Source organism: Ictidomys tridecemlineatus, chromosome 1, assembly GCF_052094955.1.
Source record: "Ictidomys tridecemlineatus isolate mIctTri1 chromosome 1, mIctTri1.hap1, whole genome shotgun sequence".
NCBI lineage: Eukaryota > Metazoa > Chordata > Mammalia > Rodentia > Sciuridae > Ictidomys > Ictidomys tridecemlineatus.
Window position 1 is genome coordinate 73,481,557 of NC_135477.1, and position 21,417 is coordinate 73,502,973.

Consider the following 21,417-nt stretch of genomic DNA (forward strand, 5'->3'; position numbering starts at 1 on the left):
ATAATGTCTTTAAGGTAAATTCATGTGGTTGCATGTGTTGGAATTTCCTTCCTTTTAAAGGATGAATAAAATTCAGTTGTACCTATCTACCTCACTTTGTTTATGCACTTACCTTTCAAGGGACATGGGTTGCTTATACCCTTTGGCTACTGTGGACAGTGCTAATATGAGCGGGGGTGTGCAAATACCTGTTCAAGTCTCTGCTTCAGTTGTTTGGTATATATACCCAGACATGGGAATACTAGACCATATGGCAGTTCTATTTTTTATTGTTTTGAGGAATCTTTATACCATTTTCCATATTGGCGACACCATTTTTCATTCTCTCCAATAGTGCACAATTTCCAATTTCTCTGCATCCTCACCAATGTTTCTGTTTGTTTTTTTTAAGTGACTGTTCTAATGGGTGTGAGGCGGTATCTCATTGTGGCTTTGATTCGTATTTCCCTAATGATTAGTGATGCCAAGCATCTTTTCATGTGCTTATTAGAGGAAATTATTTTCAATGTGGAAAAAAGCTTTGCTGATGGGGATTCTGCCAGAGATGAGAAGGATAATGCAAAATTGACTTTGGTGATGTCTTATTAACTTTTTGCAACAATTTATCAAGAGGCGATGGGATGCCAGCCGGCTTGTCTTGGCAAAGGAATCTGTGGCAAGACATGAGCATAACATATGGGCTCGTCAATGTTCTCCTCACTTGGATCCTTGTACTACAACCTTCCCACATGGTAAGAAAAAACACTGTTGACCTTCCCTCCTCTGGTGTCTCTCTCTCTCTCTCTCTCTCTCTCGTTGTCCACTCATTGCTACAGGGTTCTGTGATGCACACGTAGTCATATCCCTCTCTCAAACAGATGGTAGCAAGCCACGCACGCTGTTTGGTCTTTTCTGTTTTCCTCTTAAATAATATTTTGGGGAGCTTTCCTTCTCAGGGCATATGGATATGCTTCGGTAATGTCCTTTTGAAGCTCATTCTCAATCCTTGTGTCTCCCCTCCCTCTGTCAATGCACCTAGCTTCTAGAAACTTCCTCTTTCCTCCCAGCGTTTGACCGGTGCTTTTCAGTTGGTTCATTCCACATACGATGAACACCCAATGCCCAGGCTGTCCAGTGAACATAGAGGGAAAGCAGAGATTCATGGTAGCACTGTACCTAATGATTTTTCTTTTTTTTTTTCTGCTTTAGTTTTAGTTAGGAACTTACCATCCCTCTTTCTACTTTTATTTATTTTTTTTCAAAAGATAATGTAAGTTCCATTAGTCTTATATAACACAAGCACTGTTGTATTGATAAATGTAATACTGAAGTGCTGATTTTTTTGTTTAAAATGTTCATTAATTGACTGATGTTCCAAAGTTTTACTTTGGTTTGAGAAGTTGATTTAGATATAATGTTTGGAAATTCTGTATTTATGTCAAGAGTCCCTGTATCCCGGTAGACTTGTTTTACTACCTTTTTTTTGTTTTAAATTTTTTGGAGTTTGGGATTTTAGGCTCTTTCAAAGCTACATAATTTTTTTCCAGACTATTTTGGAACAACTTTTTGAGAGTTCAGCACATGGCCAATGGACCTCTTGCAAAGGCTTAAGCCAACCTTGACCCTAGAGTCTCTTCTGATGTCTTATGAAGAAAACTTGCCAAAAGATTCAGTGGGCTGAATAGTTTTCTTAGAAATGTTGATTAAGTACTTTTGTAACTTGAGTCTCAACTTTGGTACCAAGTTCCCTTCTCCTCTACCAGAAGGTTTGCACCAACCATGGGGCAGAATAGAAAGATCTTACAGGAGATCAGAGGATGCTTTCCCCAGAGGTAGAAAGGCCTGTTGACATGGTTATCCCCATGGAAAGAACAGCTTGTCAAACGGAGATATTTTCGGCGGACACAACATCTTTGTTTGTATGTGGTGCTGAGGACCGAACCCGGGCCCGCACGCATGCCAGGTGAGCGCACTACCGCTTGAGCCACATCCCCAGCCCCAAGAGATATCTTCTAAGCAATGAATTTTTCTAGCTTGAAAGAGAATAACTAAGAGACATTGGCCATAAGGGAGTTAGAGTGAACCAAGAAGTGTACCATTCAGTTATTGTGTATTCCATGGATGGGATCCTTCTGAGAATGCTAGAATAAGAATGAATATGACACAATCAAATTTAGGCATAAATCTTATCCTATTCTCTTCTGCTGGTAACTTTATGCAGAGGGTTGAGAAAGCTACCCTATGGTAGGACAGACTGTATACCAATTTTTTTTTTTTTTTTGGTGGGGGGTATTGAGTATTGAACTCAGGGGAATTTGACTATTAAGCCATGTCCCCAGCTCTATTTTGTATTTTATTTAGAGACAGGGTCTCACTGAGTTGCTTAGTGCCTCACTTTTGCTGAGGCTGGCTTTGAACTCATGATCCTCCTTCAGCCTCCTGAGATGGTGGGATTACAGGCATGCACTGTACCACCGTGCCTGGCTATAACAATAATTTTGAATAACCTATGAAATGGGTTCTATAATATTTTATTTTTCTTGCATCTCTTCCTACCTTAATACTAATAAATTAAAAGGAATCTGTGCAGTTTGAATGTATATAAATGACTTCAACATACTTTAATTCAACTTTCTGATTTCACCCAAAGAAGTGCCAATAAGTCTCACATTTTCCTGTGTATTTTAAAAGTCTGCAATTTGTGAGATGAAACCCAAGAACTGGAAGGAATGTCAAGAGAATATTGGATAATTTGGTTAGAATGTAGTAATTAGGGTAAACAGATTTCTTTTTTTTTTTAAATTTGTGTTGCAACCGAAGGAAATTTGGATGTGCTATTTTAATTTTCAGTAGTAAACTTTTAACATTCACTCTATAAATGTGCATATAGAGAAACATTTAAATTGACCTATTTGAATATTAAAAAAAGAGTTCCTGTATCCACACATAAAGAAATGATAACTGTTTGAGGTGATGGATATGTCAATGACCCTGATCTGATTTTTATACATGGTATTATAGAAATGTTACACAGTACCCATAAATATGTGAAATCATTATGTGTCAATTAAAATTTAAGAAGTGAAAAATAATAAAAATTTTAAAAAAGCAGAAAATAAAGAGTTAATGTAGTCCTAAGCGGAAACAGCAAAAATGCCAGGGATTGGAGGATGTGGGTTAGGGGATAGGACTCAGGAACACAGACTGGGGCCAGATGCTGAGGGGCCTTGTGAACCAAGCTGTGGGTGTGAGCATTATACCCTGCAGAGGATGCAAGAAGCATTAGAATACAAATACTTTTTTGTTTCTGAGTTGACTTTATCTTTGATTATAAAATGAAGATTATAAAATAAGAAGCACCTGGCAGAACGCTATGTGCCAAGCATTCTGCTAGGTGCTTCTTACCCAGCACTTCTGATGCTTATATCAGTTTTAAAGTCTGGTGTCTTCATCTGTTTGTGCTGCTATAACAAAATACCTGAGACTGAGTAATATATAAAGAACAGAAATTCATTTGATAATTGTTCTGCAGACTGAGAAATCCACTGGGCCACACTGGCACTTCATTAGATGGCAGAAGACATCACATGGTGGGGGAGGGAAAGAGGAGGAGGAGGAGGAAAAGGAAGAGGAAGAAGAGGAGGAGGAGGAGAGGAAGGAGAAAGAAAGAAAAAGAGAAGGCAAGACTTAATCTTATAAGAAGCCCATTTAGCCAGCTGTGGTGGTGCAAACCTATAATCCCATCAGCTTAGGAGGCTGAGGCAGGAGGATTGTGAGTTCAAAGCCAGCCTCAGCAATGGCAAAACACTATGCAACTCAGTGAGACCCTGTCTCTAAGTACAAAATAGGGCTGGGGATGTGGCTCAGTGGTCGAGTGTCCTTCAGTTCAATCCCTGGCATCAAAAAAAAAAAAAAAAAAAGCCCGTTCTTACAAGTCCACTCCCTTGTAAGGACATTAATCCATCCATAAGATAAAGGCAGAGCCCTCATCACCTCTTGAAGTCCCCCTGTGTCAACACTGTAGTGTTGAGAGTTAAGTTTCTAATACAGAAACTTTGGGGGGCATATTCTAACCATAGAAGCTGATATTGTACCTGTCCTACTTTTCATGTAAAAAAATTTAAGCATTGGGAGGTTGAAGCAGGAAGATTGCAAGTCTGAAGCCAACCTCAGTGACTTTTTGAGACCCTATCTCAAAATAAAAAAAATAAAAGAGATCTGGGGATATAACACAGTGGTAATATGCCTCTGGGTTCAATCCCCAGTACCAAAAAAAAAAAAAAAAAAAAAAAATTAAGTGACGCTCACTTAAGTGTTTCACTTTAAGTGATGTATCAAGTCAGAAGGCATAAATTGTTGGAGCCAGAATCTCACCTGGCACTTGGGACACCCAAGCCCTGGCTCCTTGCTTTCCTGGCACTGGTGTTTCACACTAGAGGAACAATCTTCATGCACAGGAGGCTGCTATGACCCCCCGCCCCTTGGCTGTAGAGAGGCATCCTGTCTGTAGTTCAGGTCAGAGTGGATACAACAGCTTCCCCAGGGCTTCCAAGCAGAGGGGCCCCTCAGTCCTGCCCACTCCAACACACATGGCTTGATTCCCCTGTTGATGTGGGGAGCTGGAGATCCCAATTCCTATCTCTAAGGGCTGCTGCAGGGATCGTGCCCCTCTCTGTGATCAGACTGGGCCCATGCCTGGTCCCAGTTGGAGCAGGGTTTCCCGAGTGTGGGCCACTTTGCACGGGTGGCACTGGAAACACCTAGAACGCTGGTGCAGCAGCATTGCTGTTAGGTGGGGAGGTATTAATAGCAGCATGTATTAAGAAATAAATAACTGCACAGTAGACCTTTGAGATGAAGCTTCCTTTTAGAATATTTTATTTGAATGAAAAAGTGAGTTGATATAAAGAAAAAGTACCAATTATACGATGGTCCTAAGGCTCAACATGACCAGTGGCCAGATAGTGCTGGTGATGCATGACCCTGCCACGGGGCAGCTACGCAGTAACTCTCCCCTGCAGGGCCCAGTGGGGTGCCAGGGTGCTGTGGTCTGAACGTGTCCACCAAAGGCCCGTACATTAAGGCTTGGTCCCTAGGATAGTGCTCTGGGGAGGTGCTGAGGTGGGGCCTGGTGGGAGGCCCTGAGGTCCCTGAGGGTGTGTTTTGAAGGGGACAGTGGGACCCAGACTCTTAGGCTTTCTCTGCTTCCTGGCTCATAAGGAGCCTGCTTGCTCTAATGCCTGCTCCTGCCACGGTGTGCTGACCTTGCCAGAGACCCACGGCAAAGGGGCTGCTGGACCTTGGACTTGAATTTTCAGAACCATGAGCCAAAATAAACTTCTCTCTACCTCATAAGTAGCCTGTGTCTGGCATTTCATTGTAATAATGTAATACTAACACCTAGGACGAGACTCCTTCCTTCTCTCCCTTCCTCCTCTCTCCCTTCCCGCTTCTTCTTCCCCTCAGCCTTCTTCCCTCCCTCTTTCTCTAAATTTCCTTCCTCCCTCCCTCCTTCTTTTCCTCTCTTTCTTCCTCCTCCCCTTTCTTTCTCTTCCTCTCCTTCCTTCCTATCTTCTCTCCCTTCCTCCCCTGCACCCTCCCTTCACCTTCTTTGACTCTGTGACTCACTCTCAGTGGGCAGCTCTACCTGCCTGTAGCTTCAACTTGTCACAGGGGTCACAGGGCAGCATGCACTGCCCTCCTGGCTAGGCCCCAATACCCCTCAGGCTCTGCGCTGCCTTATCACCCTCAGGAGGCCTCCCCAGGCAGGTAGCTCCCGAGAGTGGGTGTGGCAGCAACTCCTAAAATGATCCAGTGATTCCCGACTCCTCAGTAATCCCCTCCCCTTGACCGTGGACTTGGAACTCAAAAGTTATGGGGTGTTGCTTCTCAAATTAGACTAGGAAAAGATGGCGGCTTCCATCTTGGGTGCTTGCTCTTGCCCTTTCTTGGACAGCTCCCTGAGTGGGGAAGCCAGCAGCCATGTTATGAGACAAGAACTGAGTGGGGGACAAGGTCCCACAGCCCCAGAGGAACAGAGGCCCACCTGGCTGAGCTTGGAAGGGCTCTGCTTCCTAGTAGTCCTCAGGTTAGCTTGGGACAACAATTTCACGGTAACCTTAGGAGACCTCACAAGCCAGAGGCACCCAGCCAAGTCATGCCCAGCTCCAGACCCACAGCCACTCTGAGATAATCAATGTTAGTTGTTTTAAGCTGCTAAGTTTTAGGATAATTTGTTATGCAGCAGCTGTGGGGGGGGAGTGGGGGACACTGCCATTAAGACTTGGAAAAGAGAAGCTGGACCTGGGTGTAAGTTGGCAGTTGGAATCCTCAAGGTCCTGTCTGTGACTCCAGGCATGGGGTAGGGAGCCTGGTGCTTCCGCTTGGTGGGGCGCTGTCAAGTAACCTCTTATCAGAGCTCCATCAGGTAGAAGCCGTGGAGGACCTTATTGGGGTGGGCGGGCTGGGGTTCCCTTCCTTTCATTACTGACTGAGCTCAGTATCTCTTTTATTAATAATACATGCCTGATGGTGATGTCTGAATGCAAGTTCATCTCTCAAGTCTAATTGTTCTGTCGGGCATGCCTCCCGTAGATTCATCATTCCGTCTCTGTTCTTTATTTAGCAGTTTTATTGCCAGCAATTAGTAATGGCATCAGTTGGAGTCCCTCTTTATGGGGAAGATTCATCTCTGTTTACTCAGTGGGATGATTTTGGAATGAGGAGGTTTGCAGGGATAGAGACTGGCCCCTTACTGGCCTCCCTTACCAAGCAGCTCCAGGCCCTCCAAGGACTCCAAAGTCTTGGGCTGCCTAGGCCAAGCATCAGCCTGTCCTCCTGGCTAGGCCCAAATACCCCTCAGGCTCTGCTCTGCCTTATCACCTCCAGGAGGCCTCACGAGGCAGGCAGCTCCTGAGCAGCTCTGTGCTTTACTCCCCTTGCTCTCATTTAGGGGACTGTTATGACTTGGATCTGGAATGTCCCCCAAAGGCTCGTGTGTTGAAGGCTTGGTCCCCAGTGCAGCCGTGTCCAGAGGTGGGGCTTTGGGAAGTGATGTATCATGAGGGCGCTGACCTTATCAATGCATTAATCTCTTGTTGGAGTCATAGCTGAATGGACTCTTGGGACGTGGTGGATACTTCAGGTGGTGGAAACTAGGAGGTGGGATCTAGATGAAGGGTGTGGATTGTAGGGGGAGATGCTCTTGAGGACTATATCTGGACTTCAGCCCCTTGCTCTCTGGCTTTCTGTTTCTGCTTCGTGAATGTCATTAGGTGAGTAGCTCCCCACCACGACCTCTCTGCCATGATGCTCTCCCTCACCACAGGCCTAACAGCAATGGAGCAAGCCAACCGTGGACTGAAACCTGAAACCATGAGGCAGGATAAATCTTTGCTCTTCCAAGTTGATTTTCTCAAGTATTTGTTACAGTTATGAAAAATTGTCTAACACAGGGACTTAGACTCTTGATAACCTCTGAGCTTCCCTCCCTGCCTCTCCCCAGCACCATCTCCTAACAGAAAATTCTCAGGTGTCTTTTACAGCCGCAAGATGTTTCTGTGACAGATTTGGAGAAGAGTAATTTGCTTGTGTCACCACACAGTCTAAAATTCCCCATAGCTTGGCTCACAATTGCTGCCTGTCCAACTCATGACCCAGGAATGGAGCTTTCTAACGTTAGGTGAATCTGCCCTTCAGTTGCAGTGGCCCTCCATGACAGTTAGGACTCCAGAATCACCTGAAGCCTGCAGGACCCAAGACTGGGGTCTGGGGTATGAAATTCTCACCTTCACTCTAACCTGCCTAGGCATTGGGCGTCTTCCCTAATGCCCCTGTTCTCCACCTGATGATAAAGGTGTTCTTATGGGGGCAGTGTGTGAACTTCTGCAGGGCTGAGGCAGGTTGGTTGTGGGGAGGAGAAGTCTCCATGGATGGATGTCGTTGTGCCTACCTGTGAGGGTAGTGGAGAATACTGGGCAGAAGTGGCCCAGCCCCCTCTGTGCAGGACAATGACCTTGCTAAGCTGAGCTCCAGAGTCATTCTTAAGTTGCTCCTTTTAGAACCCCACCCCATTTGCTCCTGTACTGATGCAGTCTGCACAGTGTGGCTGGGCTCTGCCTCGAGGAGTTACAGGGCTGTGATGTGGCTCATGCTTTGCAGATGAACCACCTGGGGTTGGGATCCCAGTTCCATTCTGTGTGAGGCAATGACCTGGACCTCAGGTTTTTCTTCAGCACAATGAAGACAATAATCACTTATCTGTCAGGGGATTATCAGTCCCCTAAAAACGGGAGCTAACCCTTTGAGGCAATGAGGCCTGGCCTGTCAGAGCTGATAGATTCAACTCCTACCCTCAGTTGCTCTCTTACTAAACAGCAGCCTCCTCCACACTGGCCCTAAGGGATGAGGGATACTTCTCCTTGAACATTAGCACAGACACTCCATTATTTCCTTGCTCCTGATAGCACAGTGGAACCTAGTGGAGACTGCTGGAATATTTTTCGTTATCTATTGCTGAGTGACAGATTACCTCAGAATTAGTGGCTTAAGACAATACTAATGTCCAGTGTTAATCATGGGTCTGTGAGTTAGAAATGACTAGCTAGGTGGCTCTGGTTCTAGATTTTTTTTTTTTTTTTATGTCATTTCCCTGAGATAGTAGCTGGAGTTGGGAGGGCGAGGGCTGGGAAGCTGGGAGGTGGCCATGCATCTCTCTCTTCACTTGAATCAGGGCTTCTCCATGGGCTCTGCCCAAATGAGCCAGCTGCGCTCCCTTACAGCATGGTGGCCTCAGCTTACTCGGCAGCCCTGGGATTCAGAGAGAGACAGACAGCTGGGTGGAAGCTGATTGCCTTTTGTAACCCAGACTCGGGTCACCTAGGATTCCTTCTGTGCTATGTAAGTGGACTGTCACAAAAGCACACTCAGGGGTAAGAAAAGGGTCGGATTCCTCCTCTTAATGGGAGAATGGAAAGTTTTCAGAAGAGCATACAGGATGGGAAATACTTTTCAGCGTTTTAGAAAAGACCATTTGCCACATTCATCCTATGGGAAAATGGACTGCAAACAGACCTATGTCTGGGGGTCCCCAGAGCCAGGGTACAGCACCTTCTTCAGCTGGGGGACCACCATGGCTCCATCCCCCCTCCCTCTGCCCAGCTCCATAACCTCCACCAAGACAGTATCTCAGTTATTTCCACTGGAATCAGTCCATGTCCCCCACTGAGGCCCCCGGGAGTGAGGTCTGAGAGCCAAGCAGGCCTTGTCTCAGGGCCCTTCCTATCAGGATCCACTTCCTGTTTAAGAACCACCCCTTTCCCCATGATTGACACGGGGGGGGGGAAGGCCCTGCCCCCAGCTCTCCTGCAGGTCTGTGGCCTGACATGGTGATCTACACTTTCCAGGGAGTTCTGGGTCAGCAGGGGACTCTCCTTCATCCTAGGCCTACAGACTGGGGACCCTGTCCTCTGCTATAGCCTCAGGCAGCAAATGACAACGAGAGGAGAAGAGGCTCTGATTCCTCTGTGGCTCTGGCAGTTCCCCACGGAGCTCCCCAGCCTCCCCTTTCCCACCCAGCTCAGATCCTGACTTTCCACCTAGCCCAGGACCCTGTTGGGTAAGTGTCCTGCTGGCCTGCGCCGAGTAGCCCCTGGTCTCATCCAGGGCTTCAAAGGGTCTTGGATTCTGCTTTGGGGCTGGAGGTATATCTGATGCTATTCCATGCTCCTGCTTCTCTGCCTCCCTCCTCCTCCCCTTCCCTTCTTTCCTCCCCGTCTCCTTCTTTGACATAATAAGGACAGAGGGACTCTCCAAACACAATGATTTCATTCAGGAGTGAGTGAGTAAAAGGTTAAAACCTGGACTATGCAGGCCATGATGGATCACAGACATATTTTGGGGAAGCAAAGGGAGACCACGGTTTTCCAAGGTAAAGTGAGGAGGGTCACAGGATTGTTTTGAAATAATGATCTTGGCTCCAGGAGTAATGGCATGTAACCTTGTCAGGCAGCTGAACAGTCAACGGCTGGGAAGATGTCCTTGCAGAAGTACTTTTTTGTACAAGGTTGTGGTTTTGGCAGAGTCTCTTGTGATAATTCTTGTTACCCAGCAAATCATGCACGAGGGGCATTCTTTCTTGACCTCCTAGCTTTATTTTGCTAGGTTGACACAAAGGACTTCATTTTGAAATCTCTTGTCAACACTTGGGATTGTCAGAATTTATAATTTTTCCAATCTGATGAGAAGGTAACACTGTTTCATTATAACTTTGATTTGCTTCACACACTTTAGAACTCTGCTTTTAGATACACACACATTTAGAATTATGCCTTCTTCATTAATTGGCCCCTTCTCATTCTAAAGTGGCCCAACTTATTTCTTGTTCTATAAACCATTTTGACTGATATTAATTATATCCACCTCTGTTTTCTTTATTTTTATAATTTCATTCTTCTGAAACTGAAGTTTATTCCTGCAAACATTAAACCGGTAAGAGTCATCTGTGTTTTTATGAGTAAGTTTACTCATACTTCTTGCTATATATAGCAACTGCAGATGGAAAATATTTAAAAAACTGTTTCTTTACTGGACATGCACAGACTCTTTTCCTTATCACTATGCCCAATACAATAGAGTATGTAGAGTGCTATATACACACTTACATTGCATTGTGTCACCTAGAGATGTCACAGGAGAAGACGTGTATGTCCATATACAAATGTTGTGCCATTTTATAGGAAGAGAACCTGTGGCTTGTGGCATCTGCAGGGATCCCGAAACCAATTCTTTGAGGGCACGGAGGGATCCATAGGATAATCTATATTATACATTTCCATTGCCCTATTTATTTACAGTTTTATTTTATTTTACTTTAATTTTAAGCAACTTCTGAAACAACCTGAAGTTTTATTTGAGAGTATTTCTATGGATATTTATTTAATTTTATTTGTTATAAAATGTCCACATGAGAGACCCAACCAGTGAAGAATGTTGGAGAGAGGTTATGCTGGGAGGTTTTTCTAGGAGTTAGGTGGGAGCACATCAGTCACTTATGATGGACACGAGCCCAGGGTCTGGAGACATTCAGTGAATGTCCCTTTGTCCCTCCACAGGAGGTTTACTCAGATATTTTCCCAATATTAGGTGTGCTCTGTATCACTGGACAGCACCCTGCTGCTTTCCAAATTGTTGCCGTTTGAAAACTCTACAAGCAATATCATAGCTTTGCCTTTACCTCCATGTTCTTTAAACAAGGCATTATCAGTTATGTATCTGTCTCTAGGTCCAAACTTACACACCTGCCATCTATCATCCATCAATCATTTAATATATCATCTACCTACTTACTATAGTTTAAATGTCCCTACCAAAACTCACGTTGAAATTTAATCTTCATTATGAGGTATTAAGAGATGGGACCAGGTGGGGCTTCTGAAGACTCTGCCTTAGTGAATGAATGAACTCTCATTCATGGATTAATGGATCAGTGGGTTAGTGGGTTATTTCAAGAGTGGATCTGTTCAAAAAGCCAGTTTGGCTCTGACTCTGGCTTGCACCCTCTCATCATGTGATGCTTCTGCAAAGATTTTCTACCAGCAAGAAGGCCCTCAGCAGACATGGTCCCTCCACCTCGAACCTCCCAGTCTCCAAAACTTTAAGCAGAGTAAACCTTTGTTCTGTATAATTATCCATTCTCAGGTATTCTATTATGGCAACAGAAGGCTAAGGCAATAACCACCTGGATATCTAGATGTTTTACCAAACTGATGAGCATGAAATATGCACTACAGTTGATAAAAATTTTTTAACAATGTATAACACATGAATAACGAACCATATAACTCATAATGGTAAAGCTCAATGTGAGCATGTCTGTGTATTAGCTGCTCAATCAAGGGAAATAAAATTAAGTCACACTTAATTAAAATTAAGTGTGATCCCTTCCTCAGTCTTCTTTGAACTCACGTCCTCCACCTATAACTCTACAAGATCTACTTTTTTTTTAATATGATGGAAATTGAATCTTGGCCTCAGATATGCTAGGCAAGAACTTTACCATTGAACTACCTCCCAAGCCCCATAAAGGCTTTTTGTGTGTGTGTGTGTGGTGCTGTGGATTGAACCCAAGGCCTTATGCTGTGAGGCAAGCACTCTACCAACTGAGCTATAGCCCTGGCTCTCCATAAAGACTTTTGACTGCTTTTGAATACCATAGAAATGGAATCTTACGTTTTCTCTTCAGGTTGGCTTCTTTGATTCTATGTGGCTACTGAGATTTTTCCCATGTGCTAAATGTGTTATAATTCTTAAAGACTTCACTGATTTTGAGCTTCCAATGAATGAGTATTTCACAACATCTACCCATTTCACTAATAAATGCTATTTGCATTCCTGTTAATTTGGGGTTTTACAAAAAATGGTGCTCAGAATACTCTTTTGCCTGCTTTCCTTTGAAAAAGTACGTGTAGTTTTGTTAGGTATGTACTTCAGAATGGGATAGCTGGATTATAGATATGTGGACATCAACATAGTAAAGAATGTCAAATGGCTTTTCAAGGTGATTGTATATACTTCCACTCCCATGAGCAGGACAACAAAAGTTTCTTTGCTAATAACTTGGCATTGACATTTAAACAATTTTAGCTATACTGGTGGTGAGTAATAATATTATCATTTTTTTCATAGTGAAGTTTTTAGGGATAGTTAACCTACAATAAAAATCATCATGTTTAATATTTAGTTCTATGAATTTTAAGACATGTTCAGTTCTGTATTCACTACCACATTCAAGATGTAGAATGTTTTCATTACCCACCAAATTCTCTTGTGTCTTCACTTCAGTTCCTAATAATCACTGTTCTATTTTCTGTCTTTCTGCTTTCACTTTTTCTAGAATGCCATATAGATGGAATCATGAAATATTCCATTTTATATGTAGTCAGTTGAGATTGGCTTCTTTATTTCAGCAAAAATGCATTTGAGATTCATAGGTGTTCATTCCATTGAGTATTTTGGCATTGGATAGATGGATGGAATTTATGTGTTCATCAAAGGACATTTGGATTTTAGGGGTGAATAAACCCCACTAGGTCATATTAATATGTGTACAATTGTATGTTATAAAATTATATATGATATAAATTAGTGCATATAATACGTCATATATTATATATATTTTATATATAAATTTGTTAAAATTTTGGTAAGAATTTTTGTACCTATGTTCCGAGGAATATTGGTTGGTAGTTTTATTTTTTTTTGTAATGTTTTCATCTGGTTTTGTATCAGGATGGAAAAGAATGACTTGCAAATTTGTTTTTCCTCTTTAGGTTTTTAGAGGGGTTTATATAGAATTGATGTTATTTCTTCCTTAAATATTTGATGGAAATCATCAGTGAAGCTGAGTGTGAGGAATGTCTTATAAAAAAAACTTTTTAAAATGCTAATTTAATTTCTTTAATAGATAGTATAGATTTTATATATGTATACATATTACATATATACACATAAATCTGATAGCAATAGATAAATGTATATATGTGTGTATGTATATATGCATGTGTGTGTTTGTGTGTGTGTGTATGTGTGTGCATGTATTTGAGAGCAGGCTTTGATAATTTGTGTTTATCTATGAATTTTCCAATTCTACTTCATTTGTCAAATTTCTTGGAACAAAATCATTCACAATATTCTTTCAGTTTCTAGAATTTGTAGCTATGTCACCCCTCTCACTGCTGACATGGAAATTTGCCTTTTTTTCTCTTTCTATTTTAATCAATTTGGCTCATCAATTTTTTGAGCTTCTCAAACAATTAGCTTATGTGATCATTGATTTTCTTCATTGATTTTTCTGTTTGTTTTTTTAAATCGTTGATGTTTAGGGTTTCCTTTCTTCTGATGACTTAGGATTTCATTTGCTCTTCCTTTTTAGGTTTCTTAATGTAAGAAGCTTAGGTCATTGATTTGGCCTTTCTTTTTTCCTACTGTGGACATTTTAGTACTACAATTTTCCCTCTGAATATTACTTTAGCTGCATAACACAGATTTTTTTCTCTCTCTTTTTAAAATTTATATATGACAGTGGAATGCATTACAATTATTTTTTAAATTGATTTTATTTTTTAAATACATTGCCATGGAATGCATTACAATTCTTATTACACATATAGAACACATTTTTTCATATCTCTGGTTGTATACAAAGTATATTCACACCAATTTATGTCTTCATACATGTATTTTGAATAATAGTTAGCATCATATTCCACCATCATTTATAACCCCATGCCCCCTTCCTCCCCCTCCAACCCCTCTGCCCTATGTAGAGTTCATCTAGTCCTCCCATACTCCCTCTCCCTATTCCACTATGAATCAGCCTCCTTATATCAAAGAAAACATTTGGCATTTGGTTTTTTGGGAATGGCTAACTTCACTTAGCATTACCTTTTCCAACTCCATCCATTTACTTGCAAATGCCATGATTTTATTCTCTTTTATTGCTGAGTAATATTCCATTGTGTATATGTGCCACATTTTTTTATCCATTCATCTATTGAAAGGCATCTAGGTTGATTGTACAGTTTAACTATTGTTAATTGTGCTGCTAACATTGATGTGGCTGTGTCCCTGTAGTATGCTGTTTTTAAGTCCTTTGGGTATAGACCGAGGAAAGGGATAGCTGGGTCAAATGGTGGCTCCATTCTCAATTTTCCAAGAAATCTCCATACTGTTTTCCATATTGGTTGCACCAATTTGCAGTCCCACCAGCAGTGTATTAGTGTACCTTTTCCCCCACATTCTCACCAACACTTATTGCATAACACAGATTTTAGTATGTTGTGTCTTTATTTTCATTCAGTTTAATACTTGGTAATTTCCATTTGATCTGTAGTTTATTTAAATGTTATTTAGATTCCAAGTATTTGGGTATTTTCCAGATAGATTTCTGTTGTGAATTTTTAATTTAATTTAATTTTGGTTAGAGAATATTTTTTTTTGGTTATTTGAATCATTTAAAATTTATCAAGACTTGTTTTATGGCCAAGAATATGGTCTGTCTTGATAATGTTCTATGTGCACTTGAAAACTATTGCTGAAGTGCTGTGTAAATGTTTGTTAGATCAAGTTGGCTGACAGCGTTTTTCAAGTCTTCAATTGTGTCATAGATTTTCTGTCTACTTCTTGTATCAATCAGTGAAGAGGAATATTGAAATATTTGCCTATAGGTATGTGTTTTTCTATTTCTCATTATTTTATCAATTTTTGCTTTGAGTATTTTGAAACTTAAAAAATTAGGACCCTTTATCACTATATAACTATCTTGGTAAAATTTATTTCTCAAACCTGCCTTCCTTGATATTAATGTAAGCATGTTAGCTTTGTTTTTATTAGTGTTTAGCATGATCTATTTTTCCTATGTACTTATGTTTTAAACTGTGACTTTACATTGAAAGTTAATATCAATTGACAGGTTATAATTTGATTTTCCTTTTTCAATCTGGTCTGAACATCTGTATCTCTGAATTGGGGCATTCAGGTCATTTCTATTTAATCTAGTTAAGTATTTTGGGTCTAAATTTGCCATAATTTGTCTTATACCCTGTTTGTTTCTTTTTTCTTGTCTTTCTTCTCTTCTTTTGGATAAATTTTATAGTTTTGTTTTACTCCACTTAATATTTTGTTTTTCAGTGGTTGCCCTAGTATGAACAATTTAATCCTTAATAAAACAACCCTCCTAATAATATTGCCACACTTGACACGTATCATAAGAACTTTACACGTATCATAAGAACTTTACAACAGAATTTTCTCTTTACCTCTTGTTACATTTGGTGCCATCATTAACATGTATTTTACTTCTGTTTATGCTTGAAACCCTACACTGTCTTGCCATAGTTTTTTTTTAAGCAATTATCTTTAAAATATGTAGATGAAGAAAAAACCCTCTTTAATTTACCCACATAACTACCATTTTTAGAGATTGTTAATTTACCAGTATATACTCAGACTGCTGGATTGCCATCTTGTGTCATTTTTCTTCTTCTTGAAGAACCTGTTTTTATTTCTCGAGGTATAGGTCTTCCAGAGATGAGTTCTTTTAGATGTTTGTCAGAAACTAATTATTTCACTATTTTTGCTGGACAAAGAATTATAGGTTGACAGTGTTTCTTTGAAGATGCTTCCCCACTGTCTTACTTGCTCAGTCTCTGGTGATAACTATGCTGTAATTTTCATCTTTTTGATTTTTTAAAACATTTTTAAAGTTGCTGATGGACCTTGGCTTTTATTTATTTATATGTGGTGCTGAGAATCAAACCTAGTGCTTCACAAGGTGAAGCTTGCTAGGCAAGCACTCTACCACTGAGCTATAACCCCAGCCCTCTTTTTGATGATTTTATTAGTGTATTATATTTATACATAACAGAGGGGTTCATTTTGACACATTCATGAATGGCATAATGTAATTTGCTTCATTTCAATCCCCAGTACTTCCTCTCTCCCTGTGCTCCTCCTTGCCCTGATTCCCCTTTTCTCCTCTATTTGGCATCCATTTATTTATTTAATTATTTTAAATTGGTGCATTAAGTTATAAATAAATGAGGAATTCATTGTGATATAGTCACACGTATATTGTAAGTCTTATCTTTGATGTCCTAAATGTACTGTTATGTGTCTATTTTCTCTGGCTGTTTAAGGAATTTTCCTTTTATTATTGGCTGGCATGATTTTATTTAGATTTATTTTTGCCTGGGATTTGTTGAACTTTTTGGATTGTTAGGTTTATGTTTATTATCAAATTTGGAAAAAAACACAGGTATTATTTCTTTAATCCCTCTTTTTGAATCCAGTTAAATGTATATTTAATTCTTGATATGTCTCACAGGTCACTGATGCGGTTTTTTTCCCCTGTGAGTCTCATTTAAAATAGTTTCTATTACTGTATCTTCTAATTCACTGATATTTTTCTAGATATCTAATCAGTTGTTAATCTCATCCAGGATATTTTTCATTTCAGATATTATATTTTTCATCCCTAGAATCTATATTTGGATTACATTTTTATATTTCATTTTTCTTTTCTCATATGCCATGTTTTCCTTCACATCCTATAATATACAGAAAATATTTAGACTAGCTTTTAGATGTCCTTGCCTGCTCTTTCACTTAAGTATCAATTTCTATTGAATGATGATTGTGTTATATTCATTTAAAAGGAGTTATGTCTTGTCCTGCAAAAACCTAAGTTATGTGAAACCAGTTGGATCTTTTAGAACTTACTTTATAATGAAATGGTCTATAATCTGTGTTGGCTAAAGTGTCTACTCACACATGGCTCATGAGAACTTTCTATAGGGCCAATGCAACTGAGGGACCAAACTTTTATGGACTTTGCAGCTTTGGAAGATAGTTTTCAAGCTTTTAAGGATAAATCCAGTGAGCCTTTATTCTGAGATTTATTTAGCCCCTCACTAAGATGATAACCTTCTGAAGATTACACCCAGTGCCCTGTGTCTTGGTAGGTGTTTCCACTCTGATGAGTGGAATGTGAACTATTTGCAGCTGTGTGTGAGCTTTGGGGATTGCTCTGCTTATGCGTTTCTGGTGGTTCTTTTCCTGGCATTGGCAGTTTTCCCCTCACATATATACACAACTGCTCAGCCAAAGACTTGAGGGGATCATTCTGCACGTTTCCAGAACTTTCTTTCTGTGAAATTCTTTTCTCCCCAGTATTTAACCTTGCAAATTCTGGCTTTTTTGGGCCTCTCTACAATCTGATCTCTGTGGCCACAAACCCAGATTTACAGGGTCTGTTTGGGTCCCCTTCCCTGCGTGGTAATCTGGAAATTGCCTCCAGACAATAAGCCAGAAAATTCACGGGGCTTACCTGTTTGTTGTTCTTCTCTTTGGGACCCCCAACCACCTGTTGTCCAATGTCTAGAAACTTGTTTCTTGCAGAAATCCTGTAGGTAAGAGGGATGGTAGAGAGGAATGCTTTCATAACGTGTGATTCACTTGTGGTGGTGAATTTAAGTGATTGGTAGATTCAGTTAAGAGTATTCATGGAGTATAATAAAATTATTCCTAAGAAGATTCTTTTTGATACCAAGTTCCCATTGAGTGTCCAAAAGGCCCTTGGTTTAAATCAGAATGGAGTAATCAGATGCGCTTACTGCTGTCACTTTGGAGGGACCTATCTTATCTGGCTTTTTGGAGTCTCAGTGGCCCAAAGAGAGGAGTCACACTGAGAGTTTGATTGCACCTGGAAAATCTTTTTGAGGGCCATCAGCATAGGACTTAGGTTTGCTTAGAAAAACTCTTACCCATAGCATATTCTGCCAACAGCCCGGAGGATTCAGATTAAATTCAAATATAACATGGACAATTTTGGAAAGTTATTTCTTCTTCCTGGCTTCTGATGGCCCTTCTCCCACTCCACCCCATCCCTTTCCCAGGTGTTTTAGTTAGCTATTTCGATGCTGTGACTAATGGGACAAATCAGCACAATTATATGGGGAGGAAACGTTTATGTGAGGGCTCATGGTCTCAGAGGTCTTAGTCCATAGAAGGCCGGCTCCATTTCTTGGGGCTCAAGGTGAGGCAGAACATCATGGCAGAAGAGTATGGCAGAGGGAAGCAGCTCACAGCAGTGATCAGAAATCAGAGAGAGACTCCACTCAACAGATACAAATATATACTCAAAGCCACGCTCTAATTCTCACCTTCTGCAGCCACAACCTACCACTTCAGTTACTATTCAGTTAATCCTTACCAGGAAATTAAATCACTGATTGAGTTAAGACTCTCACAAGCCAATAATTTCTCTTCTGAACCTTCTTGCACTGTCTCATACATGAGCTTTTGGGGAACACCTCACATTATAACACCAGGGCTGTCAGAGAAGATAATAGGGAGACAGTATGGTCAGGGTTCCTTTAACAAAGGAACTGAGCCAGGTCAATTGGTTTGAAGTTTCTGGAGACTCAAAAAAGAAGCTGTCAGAACTTTAAAAAAGTATAAAAATTCAAAAAGTTTTAAAACAATTCAAAAAGTTTCAAAACAATTCAAAAACAATTTGCAAAGTTAAAAAAAATTCTTTAGAGGCTGATCTGACTTGCTAGGAAGTCTCAAGAGACACCAGTTTGAAAAACTCACAGAGAAATGAGCTGGATTATGAAGATGTCGAGCCTCGCCTGGGTGCTCTAAGGTTTTCTAAAGCTCCTGTGTGCTTGATAGCTTTCAAACTGTAATACAAATCCAAACCTGGACATAGGGGTACTATGTGTCTTTTAAAACCATTCATTTCTGTGAATCGTTTTTATTTCTCCATCTATGGAACTAAAATTTGATGGATTCGTTGGATTGATTTGAGGGAAAATGGGAAGAGAGACAAAATAACTATTTTAGTAAATCTTCCTGATCCTTGAAGGATAGCACTCTTGATTTTCCTGAGGTAACTTAAAAGTTAAAACCCATCTGCCTTAAAGTTAAAACCCTGGCCTTCTGACTTGGCAGCCCAACATGATGAAACACTTCAGAAGACTGTCGTCTGGTGCCGAGCTCTCCCTTGGTGATAAACACAGAATTCAGGCGCATTCACCCACTTGCACGTAATACGATTTGCCTAATGTCCTCATCATTCCACCATCACAGAGTCAACAATAATTTGGTTCTAACATGGGTTTTGGACGTTGTTATGAGGACTGGACCAGCCTTTTGGCTTCCTTTTGTTGGCAGGTGTGGAGTCTCTCATCAAAGAACATTAGTGAAATGTGAGGACTTACTTAGGGGTTACATTGTGGGACATCTGTTCTTGGGCCTTGGGTCCCTGACACTCCATCTGTGGGGTGTAGCCTGCTCAGCTGCCCACTACAGAGGGTGAGGGGAGCAGAGGAGCCACTCTGCTTTGGGGCTGGGATGGGGGCTCATCGACCTGGTGTCCCACAACCAGTTGGGAAAATTAAAAAAAATAATAAAAATAGCAATTCTTCCTGTATCAAAAGATTCTTTTTATTGACTTCAACCTCACAGTTTAAAACAAGAATTCCACTGAATCAAATGATATTTACGGATGGCCCACTGCCTGCCTTGTACTTTTAGCCACTGGGGGATGCAGCAATAATTTGGACCAGCATGATTCCCTTCTTCAAAAGTGATCACTGAGTGGGTAAGAGGAACAAATGGATAATAAGGCAAGGAATTACACTATGTGCAGCCATGGTGGAGATACTCAGTGCTGGCAGACTCAGTGCGTCAGGTAGGGCCAGGAGGTAGGGCATCAGAGGTAGTCTTCTGGAGGGCACGGTGTCTAAAATGGGGCATTAATACATAGGAGGGAGTGAGAGGAGGTGGTAAGATTGGGACCCGTAGGAAATAGGCAGGAGAAGGTTGTAAAGTTAGGACCTATAGGAACCAGACAAGGTTAGGACCAACAGGAAGTAGATGAGAAAAGGATGCGGTTAGAACCCCTAGGAAGGAGACAGGAAAAGGTTGAGCGCTCGGGACCCACAGGGAGTAGACAGGAGAAGGCTGGCAGGGAGAGGGTGAGGGTGGAGAGGGAAGGGAGCTTGGGAGAGAGGGTCTGGCCATCTGTGTTGGGTAATGAAACCCTCCAAAACCTAATGGATTAAAACAATGACAATCACTTTATTATCTCTTAGAGTTTTGTGGGTAAGGAATCTGAGAAGGACCCTGTCAGCCGATTTCTGGAGCTGGATAGGAGGCCGAGCATGTCTCCCTTTCTCCCCACACTGTCTCAGGGCTCTCCAGGCCTTCTTTCCACTGTGCTGGTGTGAGCTTCTTTGTAGTTGGTGGCCTAGGATGGTGGACTGCCAGGATGGTGGCTGTGGACTTCAGGGTTGTGTGTTCCTGGGGACCAGTGGAGTGGCGTGGTGTTTTGCCATCTTCTGATGGAGACATTAGAGCAGCGTGGACATAGGAGGAGCATGTGCAAAAGGTGTGGTCGGCCTACAGAAGCTCGGGGTCTCAGGGAGCGGCAGAGACAGGCAGGCAGTGAGGCCAGGAAGCAGAGATCCGGCACATGGCCACCTTGCATTCTGCCCTCTGGAGCCCAGCTCTCTTCTGAGGTGATCAGGAACTTTCCTGATGAGGGTGGTGCTTTCGTCAGGACCCTGGGCTACGCTGTGGGGAATGGTTTTTAAGGGAGATTGATTTGGGGGCAAGAGACTGGAGCAGTGGGGAGGCAGCTTGGACCACGAGGCAGAGTAGTCACTGAACTGGGCATGGGAGGAAGCCCAGGGTTCGGGGCAGGCCCTGGAGCTGCTTCTCCCTCCACCACCCTCTGTGCAGTCAGTGCAGTTGCTCACCGTGACCAGGGGAGCACTAAGCAAGCTCTCTTGCTCAGAACCCTGAATCCTGCCCCTCATTCCCCTGGCTCTTTCTTCTGCAGGACAAGGTGGAGCAGAAGAGCCAGGAGTGGGG

General features: G+C 41.7%; 1 long non-coding RNA gene across 1 annotated transcript in view; it reads left to right on the forward strand.

Annotated features, from left to right (window-relative positions):
- Nucleotides 1–9,356: 9,356 nt before the first annotated feature.
- The window catches only part of LOC144366298 (uncharacterized), an 82,628-nt gene continuing 70,567 nt past the window's right edge, over nucleotides 9,357–21,417 (forward strand). Inside the window, exon 1 of the long non-coding RNA XR_013425316.1 lies at nucleotides 9,357–9,595. This is a non-coding gene — a long non-coding RNA (uncharacterized LOC144366298). The remainder of the gene's footprint in view (nucleotides 9,596–21,417) is intronic.